General features: G+C 39.1%; 1 protein-coding gene and 2 pseudogenes across 5 annotated transcripts in view; 1 reads left to right on the forward strand and 2 right to left on the reverse strand.

Moving 5' to 3' along the window:
- The window catches only part of LOC309661983 (proline-rich protein 11 pseudogene), a 367415-nt pseudogene that overhangs the window by 175941 nt on the left and 170734 nt on the right, over positions 1 to 20740 (reverse strand). The window lies entirely within an intron of this gene.
- Positions 1 to 20740, reverse strand: part of UBE2K (ubiquitin conjugating enzyme E2 K) — a 73314-nt gene that overhangs the window by 44129 nt on the left and 8445 nt on the right. The gene's annotated exons all lie outside the window — the stretch shown is intronic.
- LOC309662003 (polyglutamylase complex subunit TTLL1-like) lies at positions 11256 to 20591 on the forward strand (annotated as a pseudogene). The gene is made up of 2 exons: positions 11256 to 17372; positions 17691 to 20591. The product of its transcript is annotated as a polyglutamylase complex subunit TTLL1-like (transcript).

The following is a 20740-nucleotide window of genomic DNA, read 5'->3' on the forward strand; positions in this document are numbered from 1 at the left end:
TTTTATGTGTTTACCAATAAGGAAACTAAGACAAAAAGAGATCACACACAGCTAATAATCAGCAAAGCCTGGTTCCAAAGACGATGCAGGAGCCAAGGCATATACATTCTATTTCACCGACTCTTAAGATACCATCAATTATAGGATGCCCCAGCGTCTGCCCAGTAAGAAATACACACCACCATTTACACTATGACACAATATTTACCATTTAGAATTTTTATTTTACACTTAACTCAAAGAGACTTTAGACTTTACATATATTACTATTAAGACTGCACAAAGAAAAAATAAGCAAAAATTATCTTCTTCACAGTGAAAGCCCTGAATGTGCACATACACAAACTTCCAAAAACACACACAAGAAACTGGCAATGGTGGATCCATGAAAGTAGGAAAACGAAAAACTACGGATCTGAGGTAAATGGGACACCATGGTGCTATTTGAAAATTATTTTAAACACATACACATATAACTTTTGTTCTGAAACACTTTAAAAAGGCTGAGCAGCAGGGAGGTCTTTGCAAAGTGAAAAGATAAAAGGACCCACTATTAACTGGATAGTCATGAAAGGTGAGGAAATGGAGAGCATGATTAGAGAGACCTCCTCCAAATGTTGGCTATAAAGGGGGAAGTGAGAAACAAAGCAGTAGTTTGGATGAAGAAAGAGGGCAGAAGGTGGGTTTTCTTTATAACATAGCCATTAAAAAGTATGTTTAAACGCTCATGACACAGCTATGGTAGAGTTAGACGTTAAAAATAAGGATAGCAGATAATGTAATGAAGAAGATGGAATGTGGTAGAATGGGTGAAATCCAAAATGAGAAGAATAAATGACTGCCCAAACTGATAATCAACTATTCTTCTTAGATCCATCAGACTTGAAGTCACAGGGTCAACCACAGCCCCCAAAACTGGAGAGACAAACGGGCAGAAAAAGAGAATCAAACCAGAACAAAAGCTCACAAGCTTCTCTGCTTGAACCACTACCAGAGTATGAAAACCTAAATTGTAATTGACATTGCTGGAGGCACAGTTGGGATAAATTTGAGAGTGAAAAACTCCCAGGGGGCCCTACTGCTTTGTGAATTTTTACCTCCAGGATTCCTACAAGGTTTTCACAGTGAAGATCAGAGAAAAATCCCCTCATGCTTCTGGCAAGGGAAGGGAGAAAGTAGCCATTTCTCTTATTTAGAAATAAGCCCAGAGTATTTGATTCTTCTTAACAAGGCCTGCCCACAAGCGAAACTATTTCACCGGAGCATAACATCAACTGGGGTTTTAACAGATCTAACCAACCTGAGAGAGAGGCAATACCCTCCAGCCCCCTCTAGCCTGACACCTATAGCTACTGCAAATAGTAAACACAGCCTAAACCCTAGCCAGATAAACATAAAAGCTAACACTAAAGACCTACTTATATAGTTCCTTTTCTAGTACATCATGCCTGGCTTTCAAGAAAAAAATTACAAGGCATACTAAAAGACAAAAAACACAGTTTAAAGAGGCAGAGTAAGCATCAGAACGAGACTCAGATATGGCAGAAATGTTGGAATTAGACTGGAAATTTAAAACTATGACTAATATGCTAAGTGCTGTAACAGAAAGCGTTGACAACATCCAAAACACATGGGTAATGTAAGCAGAGAGATGGAATCTCTAAGAAAGAATCAGAAGGAAATGCTAGAAATCAAAAAGATTGTAACAGAAAAAAAAATGCTTTTGATGGACTCATTAGTATATAAATGTGGAGAAAGAATCAGTGAGCTAGAAGAAATGTCAATAGAAACTTCCAAAACTGAAATGCAAAGGAAAAACACATGAAAAAGACAACAGAATATCCAAAAGGTGTAACATATGAGTAATGGGAATACCAGAAGGAGAAGAAAACAAGAAATATTTGAAGCAATAAATAAGAATTTCCCTAAATTAATGATAGATACCAAATCACAGATCCAGGAAGCTCAGAGTTCAAACCAAAATCTATACCTAAGTATACCATATTCAAACTGAAGAAAATCAGAACAAAGAAAACATCTTGAAAGAAGCCAGAGGAAAAAAAACACCTTGCCTACACAGGAGCAATGATAAGAGTTACATTAGACTTCTCTTCGGATTCATGGAAGCTAGAAGAGAATAGAGTGATACATTTAAAATGTTAAAAGAAAAAGCCCCACCAACCTAGATTTCTATATCCAATGGAATTATCCCTCAGAAATCAACAATAAAGACTTTTCAGGTAAACAAAAATTAAGGGAATCTGTTGCCAGCAGACCTGCCTTGCAAGAAATGTTAAAAGAAATTCTTTAGAAAGAAGGATAATGATATCGATCAGATACTTTGAATGTATTTAAAGAAAGGAACAGCATTAGGGAAGGAATAAATGAAGATGAAATAAAATATGCACTACCCATGAAGTAATGTAGTGTTATCTGGAAGAGCATTTTTTTTTTTTGGCTGGGCTACACAGCTTGCAAGATCTTAGTTCCCCAACCAGGGATCGAACCCAGGCCCCCCGTCAGTGGAAGTGCAGAGTCCTAACCACTGGACCACCAGGGAATTCCTGGAAGAGCACTTTTAAGTAAGTGTGTATGGCAATTCAAGGGTAAAGCTGTTTTTTTTTTTTAAAAGCACAACTGCTACACTAAAAGAAGAAAAAACTAGAATCATATAAAATGATCAATTAAAAACAAGATAAGGCAGAAAAGAGTGTTAGACAAAAGAAAGAACAAGGGCAATAAACAGAAAACCATTTTAAAAATATGGTAGGCATTAATCCAACTATCAATTATGATCTTACATGTCAATGGTCTAAATAATTAAAATATACTGCTGAAGTAGATAAAAAAAAGATTCAACTTTATGTTGTCTATAAAAATCCCACTTTAAATACAACACCAAAAACACAGGCAACAAAAGTAAAAATAAAACGGACTACATCAAAATGAAAAACTTCTGTGTATCAAAGCATACAATCAACAGAGTGAAAAGGCAACCTATGGAATAGGAGAAAATATCTGCAAATCATACAAATGACAAGTGGTTAATATCCAAAATATATAGAGCTCTTAAACTCAACAACAAAAAGCAAACAACCTAATTTAAAAATGGCAAAGTGGGATGTCCCTGGTGGTCCACTGGTTAAGAATCTGTCTTGCAATTCAGGGGACACCAGTTCGATCCCTGGTCAAGGAACTAAGATCCCACATGCTGCGGGGCAATTAAGCCTGCATGCCACAACTAGACAGCCTACCTGTCGCAACTACAGAGCCTATGCGCACTGGAGCCCACGCGCCACAACTAGAGAAAAGCTGCAACTAAGACCACAACGAAGAGCCCGTGCACCCGAACTAAGACCCGATGCAGCCAATAAATAAATACATAATGAATGAATGAATGAATGAATGAATATTTTAAAAAATAAATAACAGGGAAACCATTAAAAAAATTTTTAATGGCAAAGTACTTGAATAGACATTTCTCTACAAGATATACAAATGGCCATCAAGTGCATAAAAAGATGCTCAATATCACTATGTAACTATCATTAGGAAAATGCAAATCAAAACCACAATGAGATACCACCTCACATCCATTGAGATGGCCACTATCAAAAAAACTGGAAATAACAAGTGTTGGCAAGGATGTGAAGAAACGGGGAACTCTGTGCACTACTGGTGGGAATATAAAATGGTGTGGCCACAATGGAAAACAGTATGGTTCATCAAAAAACTGCAAATAGAATAACCATGTGATTCAGCAATTCCACTTCTGGGTACATACTCAAAAGAACTGCAGCAGGGTCTCAAATAAGATAATCTGCACACTCATGTTCATGATGGCATTATTCAAAAAAGCCAAAAGGTGGAAGAACCCAAGTGCCTATTGGCAAATGAATAAATAAACAAAATGTGGTGTATATATACAATGGATTATTCAGCCTTAAAAAGGAAGGAAATCTGACATGTTACAACATGGATGCACCTTGAGGACACTATGCTAAGTGAAATAAGTCAGTCACAAAAAGATACTTTATGATTCTACTTATAGAGTCAGAAAGTAAAACGGTAGTTACCAGGAGGTGGGGGTAGAGGGAAAAGGGAGTTATTGTTCACTGGGTATAGACTTTCAGTTTTGCAAGATGGTGGATTCACGGCAACATGAATGGTTAAGATGGTGACTTTTATGCGTATTTTACAACATCACAATTTTGAAAAAAAAAGTAAAGGGATGGAGAAGAATATACTAATCCAAAGAAAGTTGTAGTGGGGATTTCCCTGGTGGTGCAGTGGTTAAGAATCCGCCTGCCAATGCAGGGGACACGGGTTCGAGCCCTGGTCCGGGAAGATCCCACATGCCACGGAGCAACTATGCCCGTGCGCCACAACTACTGAGCCTGCGCTGTAGAGCCCTCAAGCCACAACTACTGAAACCCACACACCTAGAGCCCATGCTCCACAACAAGAGAAGCCACCACAATGAGAAGCCCGCGCACCTGAACGAAAAGTAGCCCCTGCTCGCCGCAACTAGAGAAAAGCCTGCGCGCAGCAACAAAGACCCAACACAGCCAAAATAAATAAATAAATTAAAAAAAAAAAAAAAGGCCAAAGACCGAAACAGACACCTCACCAAAGTAGACACACAGATGACAAATAAGCATATGAAAAGACACTCCAGTCAAGTCATGGGGAAATGCAAATTAAAGTGAGATACCGCTACACACATATTAGAATGGCACAAATCCAGCACACTGACAAGAGCAAATGCTGACAAGGTTGTGGAGCAACAGGCACTCTCATTCATTACTAGTGGGAATACAAAATTATACAGCCACTGTGGAAGACAGTTTGGCAGTTTCTTAAAAAACTAAACATACTCTTACCATATGATCCAGCAATCACACTCCTTGGTAATTACTAAAGGGATGTGAAAACTTACGTCCCCACAAAAACCTGCACACAGATGTTTATAGCAGCTTTATTCATGATGCCAAAACGTGGAAGCCAACAAGATGTCCTTTAAGAGGAGAATGGATAAACAAGCTATTACATCCAATGAAATATTATATAGCAATAAAAATAGTTATCAAGCCATGAAGAGCTATGGAGAAAACTTAAATACATATTAAGTGAAACAAGCAAATCTGAAAAGGCTATATATTACACAATCTCAACTCTATAACATTCTGGAAAAGCAAAACTATGGAGACAGTTAAAAAATCAGTGGTTGTCAGTGTTTTGAGAGAGGGAAGGATGAACAGGCAGAGCACAGAGGATTTTTAGGGCAGTAAAAATACTCTGTACAATACTATAATGATAAATACACGTCATTATACATTTGTCCAAACCAAACTCACAGAATAAATAACACCAACAGTGAACCCTAAGGTAAACTATGGACTTTGGGTGATTATGAGGTATCAATGTAGATTCAACCACTGTAAAAGATATATATGTTGGTGGGGGATGTTGATAATGGGGGAGGCTATGCATGTGTGGGGGCAGGAGGTATACAGGAAATCTCTGTACATTCCTCTCAATTTTGCTGTGAACCTGACAGCTATTTTTTTTTGTAAGTCTTCAAGTTAAAAAAATGAGTACTAAACATTCAAAAGTGTTCATGATATGTAAAGAAAAAAATAGAACAGAAAATATTTATTCTACGATTACCAACTACACAAATTTGCAAAATAAAAACTAACAAGATTGTAAAAATGAAAAACAGCCTTTGCATGTTTCTGAGACAACTGGAGAAATCTGAATATGGACTTTATTACATGATATCGAGATGTTTCGGTTTATCTGTTAGATGTAAAAATGGTACTTCTGTGTAAGAAAATATTTTTAAAGATATTAATACACGCTGAGAATATGAAAGACATTTATATGTGAAGCTATAGAGACAAGATAACATAGATATGCTTTAAAATTCCCGAATAAAGAAAAGGCAAGAAGAAAATTATCCTTGGGCCACTAAAGCATTTCCTAGATCTGGAAGATCCAAAATTATCTGTCAATCAATTACCATATCCACAGACACAACAGAGGCTTAAAATAAAAAGTTTGAGAGACAAAAATATTAAAATATTAACTGTTAAATAATATTAATATATCTAAATAACTAGAAATTTAATTAGTTCATGGAAATGAAAGGCTTTCTGTTAAAGTTGAAAGTTGTTTGTTAAATAGTTTATGCAAATAAAAATGAAGATAAACATAAAATGGAAGCACAAAGTTACCAATTCCAACAATAAATTTACACGTTGTTGAACTCTTCAAATGTGTCACCATATATATTAAAATCAAAATCCAGTAATCATTCCCTACAAGTAGGAATAAATACTTAAGTCTAAAAGACAAAAATGGACAAAGACTCAACAAGTCTGAGGAGAACAGCAAGAACTGATCTATCTTCTAAAAAGCACTGAGAAACAAAAAGCACATCAAAAATACTATAATATTTGTTTGACTAACATCAAAAAAACAAGCAGAAATACAAAAAGTAAATAAATATAATTTTAATTATAGACCTCAACATTTCCTTGCAGGTACACTAAGATAATTTTAAAAGTGGGGAAAAAAAAGAAACTTCATCAAATATACACATTTTCACAAAATAACTGAGCATCTCCTAGGGGAACACAAATTGGTAAATAAAACTGGCAATGTATTCAACATGTCCATACCACAGGGTAATTTTTTTTTTTAAAGCTAAGTCAGGACACAGTCATTTAAAAATACTCAAGTAATTTGTTCAGAAATATCATAATAAAACACTACAAAATCAAAAATAAAAATTTATTTTAAATTTTTATTAATCAGTTAATGGCATTCTCTTGTCAAAATCTAAAGGACTATATAAAACTCTCTTACCAACTAATCAGGTGTCAGAAGGCTGTTCTTAGATCTCTTTGTTCAAAAGTCTTGTGATACTGCACAAGCTTTCCTTTACAACATCTATCATCACACAGAGCTAAAATAACTTTTAGTGTGTCTGTACTCGTTTGTATTTATGAAAGTTCATAAACTTGTAGACGAAAAATACTACTTGCTGTATCCGTAAACAAAGGATGTTGCAGCCATCTAGCATTCAACCACTGCACCCAGTCCTGACGGTGTACCCTAAGGGGATTCAGGATGGAAAAAAGCAGGATACATACAGGCCCTAAATAGTTAAGGTGCATATCAAAGGAACGATTTCAATGAGCCCGAACTCTCGAATCTTCCCATACATAGAAAAGTGTTAAATTCATTACCTTGAGATATCTGGTTTTCTTTAATTAACGGTAATCTTTTGATGTTCCCACTACCTGGTTTTTGTTGCAAAACTCCTATAAGTCCTGGCTCCTCCCTCATGTCTTTGGACCAGTTCCTCAGAGCAATCTGAGAGGCTATCTTCCATGCTTAAGTCCTTGGAAAACCCGCCAAATAAAACATAATTCTCAACTTCTACGTTGTGTATTTTTTTTTCAGTCAACAAACTACAAGTTCCTATGTTTTCTGAATATGTAGATGCATAGAAAAAGTTGTTAAAGTTTCCTTCTGAAAGAGAGGATTAGGATTGAGGGAAGGAAGGAAAGGGTGGATGGGTAACGAAAACTTTTACTCTGTATATTTCTGTAATTGAAAAATTTTAACAATGAGACTCTGTACTCTTAAGTAATTTAAAACAACTTTTCTTTTAACTTTCCAAACTCCTATGTCACCTAAGAAAATTTAAGAAGGAATTTTAAAGGGTTCAAAGTACTGACAGCAAAAAGGAAAAAAAAACAAAAACAAAAACTAAAGAACTGAACCAAACAAAAAGGAAGAAAAACAATGGAACTAGTGACTCAATGAAATAAAATAAATAAAACCAAAAAGTCATGGGCTCAACTGATAAAATACAGAATAAGTAAACTAAAGGGAAGAAAGAGAAAGGAAACTAAAAAACGAGATAAACCGAGACTTCCCTTGTAGTCCAGTGGTAAAGAATCCACCTTCCAATGCAGGGGACGTGGGTTTGATCCCTAGTTGGGGAACTAAGATTCCACGTGTCGTGGAGAAACCCATGTACCACAACTACTGCATCCGCACGCCCTGGAGCCTGTGTGCCACAACTAGAGAGAAGCCCAAGTGCCGTAACGAACGCCACAACAAAGACTGGATGCAGCCCAAAAAAAAAAAAAAAGTAGAAATAAATAATAAATAATTTTTTTAAAAACCTTTAAAAAATGAGCTAAACCAAAAAAAAAAGAGATAAACCATATCCTGTGTTTACTACACATTAAAAACAGATCATAAATAATAAGTGAAATGTAATATCTTAAATAAGAGATTTTTTTTTTGATGTGGACCATTTTTATTGAATTTGTTATAATACTGCTTCTGTTTTATGTTTTGGTTTTTTGGCCACAAGGCATGTGGGATCTCACCTCCCCCGACCAGGGACTGAACCCGCACCCCCCTGCATTGGAATGCGAAGTCTTAACCACTGGACCGCCAGGGAAGTCCCAAGAGATTTTTTTTAAAATACCTAAACTGACAAAAATTTAGCAACCACTCTCTAAAAAGCCACCTGGTTCTCAAACATACATTCCACTTCACAAAAAATGATCCCACACTGTTTCAAAACAATGAAAGGGACAGAATGATTACAAACACATTTTATAGGACAAACAATGGCTTTGATCCCCCAAACTCAGCCAGCACAATTCTGAACAAACACAGGCTAGTCTCACTAAAAAGTTACACAATTCTCAACAAAATCTTGGTTAACATACCATAACAAATTTAAGTACTATTCATCTATGACCAAGAGGGGTTAATTCCAAAAATTCAAGAATACAATTCCATGAAAATTTTTATCAAAAAGGTATTTGGAAATGCCTTAATTTGACAAATACAGATGTTAAAGTGACAAAGGATATATATCTAAACTTGAGGCAAAACTATGTTTTCCTTAAAAAAAAGGGGTAAGAATATTTGCCATCACTGCTACTACTTACAGTAATCCTTCCACCTAAACACAAACTTTTCTATAAAATCAAACATAGACAAATTTATTTTGCATAAACGTATTTTAACCACAAGAATTTCAAACAGAGACCAATCTCAAATTACTTTCACAGCTATGACTTGAAGTCCCCTGCCTCCAGAACTGTGAGAAAATGAATTTCTGTGGTTTATGCCACCCAGTCTATGGTATTTTGCTGTGGCAGCACGGGCTAAGACATCCACACACTGATTAAAAAAAGAGAAAATGGGACTTCTCTGGTGGCGAAGTGGTTAAGAATCCGCCTGCCAGTGCAGGGGACACGGGTTCAATCCCTGGTCCGGGAAGATCCCACATGCCGCGGAGCAATTACGCCTGTGCGCCACAACTACTGAGCCTGCACTCTAGAGCCCACAACTACTGAAGCCCTCGTGCTGCAACTACTGAAGCCCGCATGCCTAGATCCCGTGCTCCGCAACACGAGAAGCCACCGCAACGAGAAGCGCCGTTCGCCACGAGAGAAAGCCCACATGCAGCAACGAAGACCCAATGCAGCCAAAAATAATAAATTAAAATATTTTAAAAAAAGAGAAAGAGGAAAATCATTTGTTGCCATAGGAGGTGACTATTACACCAAAGCTATACTCTGATAATAAGTAATTTTCATCCCAGTTAATGATGGAAAGCTCTTCTTTCTCGAAGAATTCTAGCTAGGTAAATATAAAGTTGACAATTAGGAAAATCAATGGATGATGATCCTTATCAGGTGAAAGGATACTAAAGAGTAAGATATTTGCAAAGGACCAAAGCATTAACTTCAGTTTACTTGCGAACTGCAAAAGGAATAAAATATACCTTCACGAAGAGATCTTGTGGCTCCCACCTTAATCAAGTGATTACACAAGTGACCTGACATCACGAACAGTGCGAAAACCTGATATTACACATGTATTAACATGATTCAATATGAAGTACCGACATTACACTTGGAGTCTTGCCAAAAATGTTTAACCTGCTAATCCAGTCAAACCTTTATACCTAAACTCCCAGTTTATAAAAAATACAAGTTAAAGCATCACCATGAGGAAATCTCCAGGATTAAAAATGGAGGTGTGTGCAGGAGAACCATCATAAATTTTAAAAGACTAAAAACTACATTCAGGGAATCCCCTGGCTAGGACTCAGTGCTTTCACTGCCATTACCAGGGTTCAATCCCTGGTCCAGGAACCAAGATCCCGCAAGCCAAAAAAAAAACCCCAAACAAACAAGCAAAAATACTACATTCATATGCAATGTGTAAAACCTTAAGTGGATTCTTCAAAAAAAAATCCAAAAAACTATAAAAGACATTTTTTTAAGTAACTAGGGAGATATGGAAAATATGAATATTAGATACTAAGGAATTAACAATTTTCTTAGGTAGAATAATGATACTGTGGTTATGTAAAAGAATGCTATTTAGAGGAGATGCATGCTCAGCTTTTGGTAGTGAATTATCTTCATAACAGCAGCATTAACAATTGTTGAATCTAGGCAGTGATGACAGAGGCATACTGTTCTTTCAACTCTTCCACTTGAAAATTTTCTTAATAAAAAGTTAAATGAATTTTTTTTTTATTTTTTCTGCCACTTACTTGCCCATAAAATGTCTAGTTCATAGAACTTACTCAAGTTCACTGGATAAACTAGGGCTTGGTCAAATGTTTATCTAAATAAACTCAATGTTTTTCAAAAAAAAAAAAGTTAAATAAACAGATAAAATGGGACAGTTAATTTTTCTATCTGACTTTAAAAAAAAAGGTTGTATTAATGGTGAGAATATGATGAAATGGGCTGCCTCATACAGTGCCAGTGCTAGAGCAATTTACAACAAACTTCCTAGAAAACACCTTGGTCATAAGTTCAGATACTATGACCTAGTAATTTTCTTCCAGTAATCTATCTTATGGAAATAAACTCAGATAAAAAGTATTATGGGGGGCTTCCCTGGTGGCGCAGTGGTTGAGAATCTGCCTGCCAATGCAGGGGACACGGGTTCGAGCCCTGGTCTGGGAAGATCCCACATGCCGCGGAGCAACTAGGCCCGTGAGCCACAACTACTGAGCCTGCGCGTCTGGAGCCTGTGCTCCGCAACAAGAGAGGCCGCAATAGTGAGAGGCCCGCGCACCGCGATGAAGAGTGGCCTCTGCTTGCCACAACTAGAGAAAGCCCTAGCACAGAAACGAAGACCCAACATAGCAATCAATCAATCAATCAATCAATAAATCTTTAAAAAAAAAAAAAAAAAAGTATTATGGGACGTCCCTGGTGGTGCAGCGGGTTAAGAATCCGCCTGCCAAAGCGGGGGACACAGGTTCAATCCCTGGTCTGGGAAGATCCCACATGCTGCGGAGCAACTAAGCCTGTGCGCCACAACTACTGGGCCTGCGCTCTAGAGCCCGCGAACCACAACTACTGAAGTCCGTGTGCCTAGAGCCGGTGCTCCGCAACAAGAGAAGCCACCGCAATGAGAAGCCCGCGCAACGCAATGAAGAGTAGCCCCTGCTCACCGCAACAAGAGAAAGCCCGTGCACAGCAACGAAGACCCAATGCAGCCAAAAATAAATAAATTTATTTTTTAAAAAAGTATTATGTAAAGATATGCCTTTCAGCAGGAAAGGCTATAACAAGAAAAAATAGAAACAATTTATAAATGTTCGACAAAAGAATGGTTTAGTGAGGCAGTACTAAACATTAATATGTAAATACTATTTAATTCTAATACTCAAGTTAAACACTAGATATTTAAAAAGAATATTTAATGCCCTGAAGAAAACACAAGATATATTAACAGGAAAAAGATATAAAACAGTATACATACAAAGATCCTGATTTGATTAAAAGGCTGTTTATATCAACAGCTATCTGTGGTTGATGAGACTATTGCCTAATTTGTCATCTTTGTACATTTCTTCTCAATTCTCATAGACGAGCAAGGAGACAGGATTAAGACTGCCTGTGTTCCCGACAAATATTAACAGACTGTAAGCTCTTATCCCCATAATCATACTCTTGATTTTGTCATCACCTAAACCCACACCTTCTCCGAAATCCACTTCAAGTTTCTCAGATTCCCAACCTCCATGAATTAAATAAATTCACTTTGGTACCCCAAACCCAGCTATTAGCTGGCTTCATCAAAACAGAACCACTCTCTCTGACTCTCCCTCATTATCAATCACCTTTAAGGTCCTCACTTCCTCCTTAGCCAGTTTAGATTCCTTGGGCATTCATTATAATCACTCCCTTGCAAATACTCTTGACAACCTTGATACCTTTCTTCCTGCAGTGTACTCATATGGCAAAGCCCTAATGCTAATTAAACTCATTCCCCAATTAACCAAAAAAAAAAAAAAAAAAACTTCCTGTGTCTGCCCCAAGCAGCACTGCTGGGGGAGGGAGCAGGGAACAACCACCATTAAGCAGTCTGATGTTCAAGTGAAAACCACAAATCCCAAATGGAAACTTAACTAAGTTAAGTGTCTAAGTGTCTCTGCTCCTATTAAAGATTAATCCTTCCACTTATGTTAGGAACACCACCCCGTTCTTCTCAAGGACTTTGCTCCTTCAGTTACTCCTCTCTCTAGCATAATCAATTTCTCCCATCCATCAACATACAAACATACTCTAATATCTACTAGAAATTTTTTTTTTTAAAGATCTCTGAAGCCATGGTCTTCTCCAGCTCCCCCGCTTCTCTCCTTCCCTGTAAAAGCAAAACTCCTTTAAAAAGTTGACCATAGTTGCCAGTTCCTCATCTCATTCCTCTTAACAATCCACCCCAATAACACATGCACACCATTCCAATGAAAATATTCCAGTCAAGGTCACCAATGATCACACTGCAAATTCAACAGTCATTTCTCCCATTTAAGCAGCATGACAAAGTTGACCACCCTCGTCTTGGAACTCTGTCTTCTCTTGGCTTCAATGACACCACGCTCTCCTTTGTTGGTTCTCATCAATTCAACTTCAACATGTGCTATGGAACCAGGACAAAAACCAGATTTTGTCCTAGACCCCTCCTTTTCTAACCAAATTCTCCTAGAGTTAAGTTACCCAGTCTAAGCTTCAAATTATACCATCTATGTATCTATGATGCCAAATCTCTCTTCAGATCTAACCTCCAGACTCACATAATGAACTGCTTAAATTCTTATCCTCCCCACCTCCAGTGTGCTCTTCCCACTCCTCAACTCAGAAATTAGCACCACCATCTATCTACTTGCAAAAGACAAAAATCTAGGTGTTTTTCCAGCTTCATTATTTCTCTACACCATCAGCAAGCTCTGGTGACTCCACTCTTAAAACATAACCCAAACACTTCTCTTAAGCCCCCTCTATTCTACCCTAACCCCAAGCTACAATCATCTCTTGCCTAGGCTACCTAGAAAGGCTTCCCAAATGATCTTCCTGAGTTCATTCCTGCCTCCTATCCCCAACCCCACATGGGAAGTGCCTAACAAATTTCCTTCTCCTTCCTTACTAACAAAACCCTCATTTTAATTGGGGAGCAATGTGCTCAGCTAATAAACATTTCCTAGCCTACCTTAAACCAAGAAGTGATTATGACACTGGTGAATAAAAAAATAAAAAGAGAGGTCACTGAATGGAACCTCAGATATCTCTTTAAAGGGAGTGAACTCAGCTGGCAGTGCCTGGTGCCTTTCCCTTTTTGAAATTCAGATAGGCTGCCTGGTCCTCTGATAGCCATTCTGAGAGTTTAGGGACAAGGGTTAAACTCCTAAGAATAGTAACCTGAAAGTTAGAAGTAGACTATTAACACTATAAAGCCCCTAACCAAGCAACTTTGGGATACTTTCCCTCCAGACTTTTCCTATTTATTTCAATCACTACTACTGTTTCTCTTGTTATATCCAGCAAAACTCAACCTTTAAGTAGTAAACGTTTCCTCATATCTTCAGGGTCAATTCATTCTCCACAGCAGCCAAAGTGATCTTTTAAAAACACAAATTCTGTCGTTTGCTTTAAATCCTCAAATGGCTTGTGTGTGATCTGGCTCCCACCTACATCTCCAACTTCATCTTGCACCATTCTCCTCCCTTACCCACAACACTCCAGCCACAACAACCTCCTTTTGGTTGCTTACACATAGCAAATTCATTCCCACTTTAGAGCTTTTACACTAACAGTTGCCTCTGATCTGGACTGTTCTTCCCCTAGTGACGTGCTTAATTTTAACATTCAGATCTCAATTTAAGTTTACAATTCTAGGATAAGCCTTTTCTGAACACCCAATCAAAAACAACCAACTAATTTCATCTGGACAATATTATTATACAGCTCTGCACTGCATTTATTACTTATTTGTCTGTCTTCCCTTATCCCACTCATTACTATATCCCCAACACATATCACGGTGCCTACCATAGAGGGAGCCCTCAAATATCTGTTAAAGAGCTCTTGGTACTGATAATACAAAGATGGATGAGCCATGATGCCTACCCTTGAGAAGCTTGGAGTCTAATAGGGAAAAACAACTTCAAATGATTAAAAACTACAGATTTCGGTTTAAAGTCCCATGGGAATTGTATTCAACGCTCCCCCACCCCGAAAAAATTCTAAATATGTATATATATGTACATACATAGATAAGATGAAAGGAATACCAAAATTAAGATGTATCTCTGTATATGTGAAATATTTCATAGACAAACATTTTTTAAAGAAAAGAATTATCTCTGGGAGTGAGATTACCGATAATTTTTACTTTATGATATAGTTCCCTGTATTTTTCAAAGTTTAATAAGTTTGTTACTTTTATATTCACAGAATTTTGACTATTTAAAAGAGAAAAGCAATTAAATGGTTTACATTCTTGACTATATAATTATTAGCTTTCTATGTGCATGTAAGAGTTGATCATCCTAATATATGACTAAGTTAATTCCAATTTATCCTCCCAAGTATTAGTTTAAGGGTTATTCCCAAGGAACTCTTTCCCTGAGTTCAGGTTACCTCACCCTCACAGTTCTCCTTACTTAAACTCAACAAACATAACTAGCTGTTCAATGTCTCACCATCTTACTGGACCATAATTTACTCCATAACAGCATGGACCATGTCCAGCTTATTAACAAACACAGATGGCAGTGAATAAATATTTGTTGAATAAATGAAGAAAAATGTAGAGTTAACTAAAGAGTTTAAACCACAGGATACAGATGATGTCATATATACTACTAAATAGATGCCCCCTGAGATCTTCAAAGGGGAAAACTACAAAATAAAGCAAAAAAGATTCTCTTCCCACCATCTTATTTCCCCAGTTTTGAGCTTGGACAGTATACCATCCCAATTCAGGACCTGACTACATTATCAACAGAAACCCAACTTCACTGGCTGCCACCTTTATCAACATATTCAATTCTTCCTAGTACCAGAAGCAGGATGAAAGGTATTACTTTCATAGTGCTTGGAGATTAGCTCCCTGGAGCTTAAGAAATACTGAAACTCATTCAGGAAAACAAATGCCTCCTGCTCACCAGGCAATGTGCTAAGCAATGGAGGATGGAAAAATCAGTAAGACAGGTCTATGTCCTCAATGACACACATTCACGGTTCCATCAGACAGATGGAGATAAAGCATGAAAGTAAACACCTAAGGATATAATCAAAGTATGACCAAGCCAAGAGACGTTAAAAAAAGTCTGACATATATAACCCTCTAAAATCTAATCTAGCAGTACACACTAAATTCTTGCACATTTGTACCAGCAAGAAACTGGAAATAACCAAATATCCAATGCACAGATGCATAAACTGCAGTATATTCTATACATATATTTTAAAAATAAAGGAACTACTACAGAATGACTTAAGAAAAATGAAGCACAAAGTGTTTTATATCACTGTTGAAAAGCAACAGTATCAGACAACCCACAATTAAGTACACCAATCCCAAATAGGATGGTTCACATGAATCAAAGAAACCTAGAAGTAAAGCATCCCACAGTCACTTGAGAGAAAAGGCTACATATGGTAGCTAGCCCTGCATTTGTAATCACTAGAAAAATCCATAATCACACAAAGACTAAAAATAATGAACAGAATAACATAGACCTGTCCTAAACCTAGGCAAAGAGCACTTTCAGCAATAGCTCCAAAAGATTAGACACCTATCAAAGATTTGGGTGGTGGGTGGGTGGGGGTGGGGTGGCATACTTTAAATGTTACTAAGCCTAATACATTTCAGGCACCATACCGGATGCTGAAGAGAAAAAGATGAATAAGAATCCTCAAGGAGCCCAGTGATCTAGCAGGAGCAAAAAGACATATATACAATTACCAAAAATATAATAACCGCTCTAAAAAAATCCCAACAAAGTGATACTGGAGAAAAAAGGTAAACTGTGGGTTCAAGAAAAGCTTCCCTGATGGTGCAGTGCTAATGCAGGGAACACGGGTTCGAGCCCTGGTCCGGGAAGACTCCACACGCTGCGGAGCAACTAAGCCCGTGCACCACAACTACTGAGCCTGCGCTCTAGAGCCCGTGAGCCACAACTACTGAAGCCCTCACACCTAGAGCCTATGCTCCGCAACAAGAGAAGCCACCACAATGAGAAGCCCGCGCACCGCAATGAAGAGTAGCCCCTGCTCGCCGCAACTGGAGAAAGCCCGTGCACAGCAATGAAGACCCAGTGCAGCCAAAAACAAATAAATAAATAAATTTAAAAAAAAGAAAAAAGAAAAGCTTATCAGGAATGGCATTTTAGGAGAAGTAAGTTTTTCAAAAGGCAAAGAAAGGAGGCTAAGGACTTATTCCAAGCAGACAGAACAACTCAATATAGCTAAAGGCTGGAGGAAGAGTGAGGGTCTCAGGTATGTTCAGGCATACAACTAAGTTGAGACTTGACAAGAAATAAGTCAGGAAAGGTAGGCTAGAACAACAGTAAAAAGGTTTTGACTTCAGGCAATAGCGGGTAGACAATGTAAAGGAAAATGACAAAATAACGTTTTAAAAATTAAATCCAGGGAGGCGGGGCCGCACCGCGGTGCGGGGCCACCGTCCTCCGCGCTCCTGGGCGCTCCTCCGTGCTGTGCGCCCCACAGGAGGAAGTCACAGGAAAACAATCTGACATCAGGTGAGAATCCAAGTCAAATCTGGGTGAAACTGAAGAGAAATTGGACGTTCCCGTTGGCTCCATAAGTACCTATGGATTATGGCAGGAAAAGTGAAATAGGTCACTGATATCGAGAAGTCGGTGCTGATAAATAACTTTTAAAAGAGAGGATGGGTCCAAGTGACAGAAAACGAGGACTGGAATTTTTACTGGAAGAGCAAGCAAACCATCCACAACGTTTTTAGTGTCAAAACTGGCTACCGGGGCTTCCCTGGTGGTGCAGTGGTTGAGAATCTGCCTGCTAATGCAGGGGACACGGGTTCGAGCCCTGGTCTGGGAAGATCCCACATGCCGCGGAGCCACTGGGCCCGTGAGCCACAACTACTGAGCCTGCGCGTCTGGAGCCTGTGCCCCGCAATGGGAGGGGCCGCGATAGTGAAAGGCCCGCGCACCGCGATGAAGAGTGGCCCCCGCTTGCCGCAACTAGAGAAAGCCCTCGCACGAAACGAAGACCCAACACAGCCAAAAATAAATAAATAAATAAATAAATAAAGTAGCTATTAAAAAAAAAAAACTGGCTACCGGCTCTCAGATGATCAAATAGTCAACCATTTCCTGAACCACTATGAACTGATGCAGAAGGATCTGATGGTGAAAAACATCAAAAGGTAACAGGAAAGAGCTGGAGAAGAAAGGGAGTCCTTTAGCAGAGAAGGACGGAAGTGGGAAACACCTCTACCTGGACTTCGTCCCCGTCACCTACATGCTGCCCGCCGACTACAACCTGTTCGTGGAGTTCAGGAAAAGCCCCTCCAGCACCTGGATCATGAAACCTTGTGGCAAAGCTCAGGGAAAGGGCATCTTTCTGATCAACAAGCTCTCGCAAATCAAAAGTGGTCCTGGGACAGCAAAACATCTTTGTTCATGACTCAGTCTACCAAGGAAGCCTACGTGATCTCTCTGTACATTAACAACCCGTTACTAATCGGCGGCAGGAAGTTTGACCTGCGCTTGTATGTTCTGGTGTCTACGTACCGTCCACTGCGCTACTACATGCATAAACTTGGATTTTGCTGCTTTTGCACAGTAAAATACACCCCGAGTACCAGTGAGCTGAATAACATGTTTGTTCATCTCACCAACGTTGCCATTCAGAAACATGGGGAGGACTACAACCAAATCCACGGGGGGACGGGGGCACGTGGACCGTGAACAACCTGCGGCTCTACCTGGAGAGCACCTGAGGCGAGGAGGTGACCAGCAAGCTGTTCAACGAGATCCACTGGATCTTCATGCAGTCCCTGAAGGCCGTGGCACCCATGATGAACAACGACAAACACTGCTTTGAGTGCTACAGCTACGACATCATCATCGACGACAAGCTGAAGCCCTGGCTGATCGAGGTGAACGCGTCCCCATCCCTCACCTCCACACTGCCAACGACCAAATCCTTAAGTATAACCTGATTAATGACACCCTCAACATCGCGGTCCCTAACGTTGAAATTCCAGACTGTAAATGAAACAAGTCACCCCCAAAGAAAGTCCTTGGCAATTATCAAATTCTGTATGACGAGGAGCTGGCACAGGGCGACAAGGCTGACCAAGGGATGAGAAGTCCGCCGGGCCAGTCGCTGGGGCCCAGAGGGGGCCGATTGAGAGACTCCAGGAGGACCGTCCTCACAACCCGGAAGTGACCTCTAGTGAGAGCAAGACTCCAGCCTGGACTTGTCACTGCACCCACCCTTGCTGAAGACCTATTTTGGAAATTTCCTTTTTCTAGAGCTTTTTTCTTTTCCTAAACCCTGTAATAAAAGCACTTCTTTGGAAAGTTAAAGAAAAAAAAAATTTAAATCCAGTGGCATGGCGCCAGTTGAATTAGAAGTTGGGACAGACCAAAGGCAGAGAACTAAATGTAAATAAGCAAACTATTTTAATATAAATAGTCCATCTGAGAAATGAAAACCTGACCTAAGATGATTAACAAAAAACCCAAAAGCGGAAACAAAGATTCAGGAGATAAATGGGGGATGGAGGACGAAATCAGTAACTTACAAAGGGTAGTAAGAGAAGTCGAAGAAAAACCAGAAAAGTCGTATCAGAATAACCGAAAGGGGAAAGCTCTAAGATGGAACTGGAAACGTGGAAGAAAGAGGTACAAAATGGACAAGTGCTGCAAAGTTACTTTTCGTTTCACAATTTAGAAGATATTAGTAATGCCCGGAAAAGTAGTTTCAATATGATATGATAGAGACAGAAGAAACCTGAGTACAGAAGTTAAAGAATGAATTAACTTTTAAGAACCAAATACAGAAGAATATCTTTATGATAACCAGAGTAGGAAAAGATTCCTTAAACAAAATACAAAAACCACACCATAGGGCTTCCCTGGTGGCACAGTGGTTGAGAATCTGCCTGCCAATGCAGGGGACACGGGTCCGAGCCCCGGTCTGGGAAGATCCCACATGCCTCAGAGCAGCTGGGCCCGTGAGCCACAATTACTGAGCCTGCGCGTCTGGAGCCTGTGCTCCGCAGCAAGAGAGGCCACGATAGTGAGAGGCCCGCGCACCGCGATGAAGAGTGGCCCCCACTTGCCGCAACTAGAGGAAGCCCTCACACAGAAACGAAGACCCAACATAGCCATAAATAAATAAATAAAATTTATTTTAAAAAACAAAAACAAAAAACCACACCACATAGGAAAAGACAGACAAATTTGACTACTTTAAAAGTAAACTCAGTTAGATCAAAGATACAATAAAGTGAAGTGAAATAAGCCAGCAGAACAAATAATGTATAATAATCAAATTCATAGAGACAGAAAATATTCAATAGAATGGTAACTGCCAGGGGTTGATCATTGAGAAGTAAGGAGTTAGTGTTTAATGGGTACAGAGTTTCAGTTTTACAGAAAGTAAAGTCTTGGAGATGGATGGTGGTATTGGTTGTACAACAATGTGAATGTACTTAATGCCACTGAAATTGTGCACTTAAATATATACAGGATGAGGGACTTCCCTGGTGATCCCGCAGTTAAGACTCCTCGCTCCCAGTGCAGGGGGCCCAGGTTTGATCCCTGGTCAGGGAACTAGAGCCTGCATGCTGCAACTAAAAGATCCCGCATGCGGCAACGAAGACGCCGTGTGCCACAACTAAGACCCCAATGCAGCAAAATAAATAAATATTTTTTAAAAATACGATGGGGCTTCCCTGGTGGCGCAGTGGTTGAGAATCCGCCTGCCAATGCAGGGGACACGGGTTCGAGCCCTGGTCTGGGAAGATCCCACATGCCGCGGAGCAACTAGGCCCGTGAGCCACAATCACTGAGCCTGCGCGTCTGGAGCCTGTGCTCCGCAACAAGAGAGGCCGCGATGGTGAGAGGCCCGCGCACCGCGATGAAGAGTGGCCCCCACTTGCCACAACTAGAGAAAGCCCTCGCACAGAAACGAAGACCCAACACAGCTAAAAATAAATAAATAAATAAAATAAATAAACCCAAAAGTTTAAAAAAAAAAAAAAATACGATGAAAAGTTTTATGATATTATTTACCACAATTTTTAAAAAAAGAGCATAAAAAAAGATAAGACAGTTAGAAATTAAGCCACATAACAGAAATAGAGAAAATTATACAGATAAAGAATT

Source organism: Balaenoptera physalus (assembly GCF_965194825.1).
Source record: "Balaenoptera physalus genome assembly, chromosome: 5".
Classification (NCBI taxonomy): domain Eukaryota; kingdom Metazoa; phylum Chordata; class Mammalia; order Artiodactyla; family Balaenopteridae; genus Balaenoptera; species Balaenoptera physalus.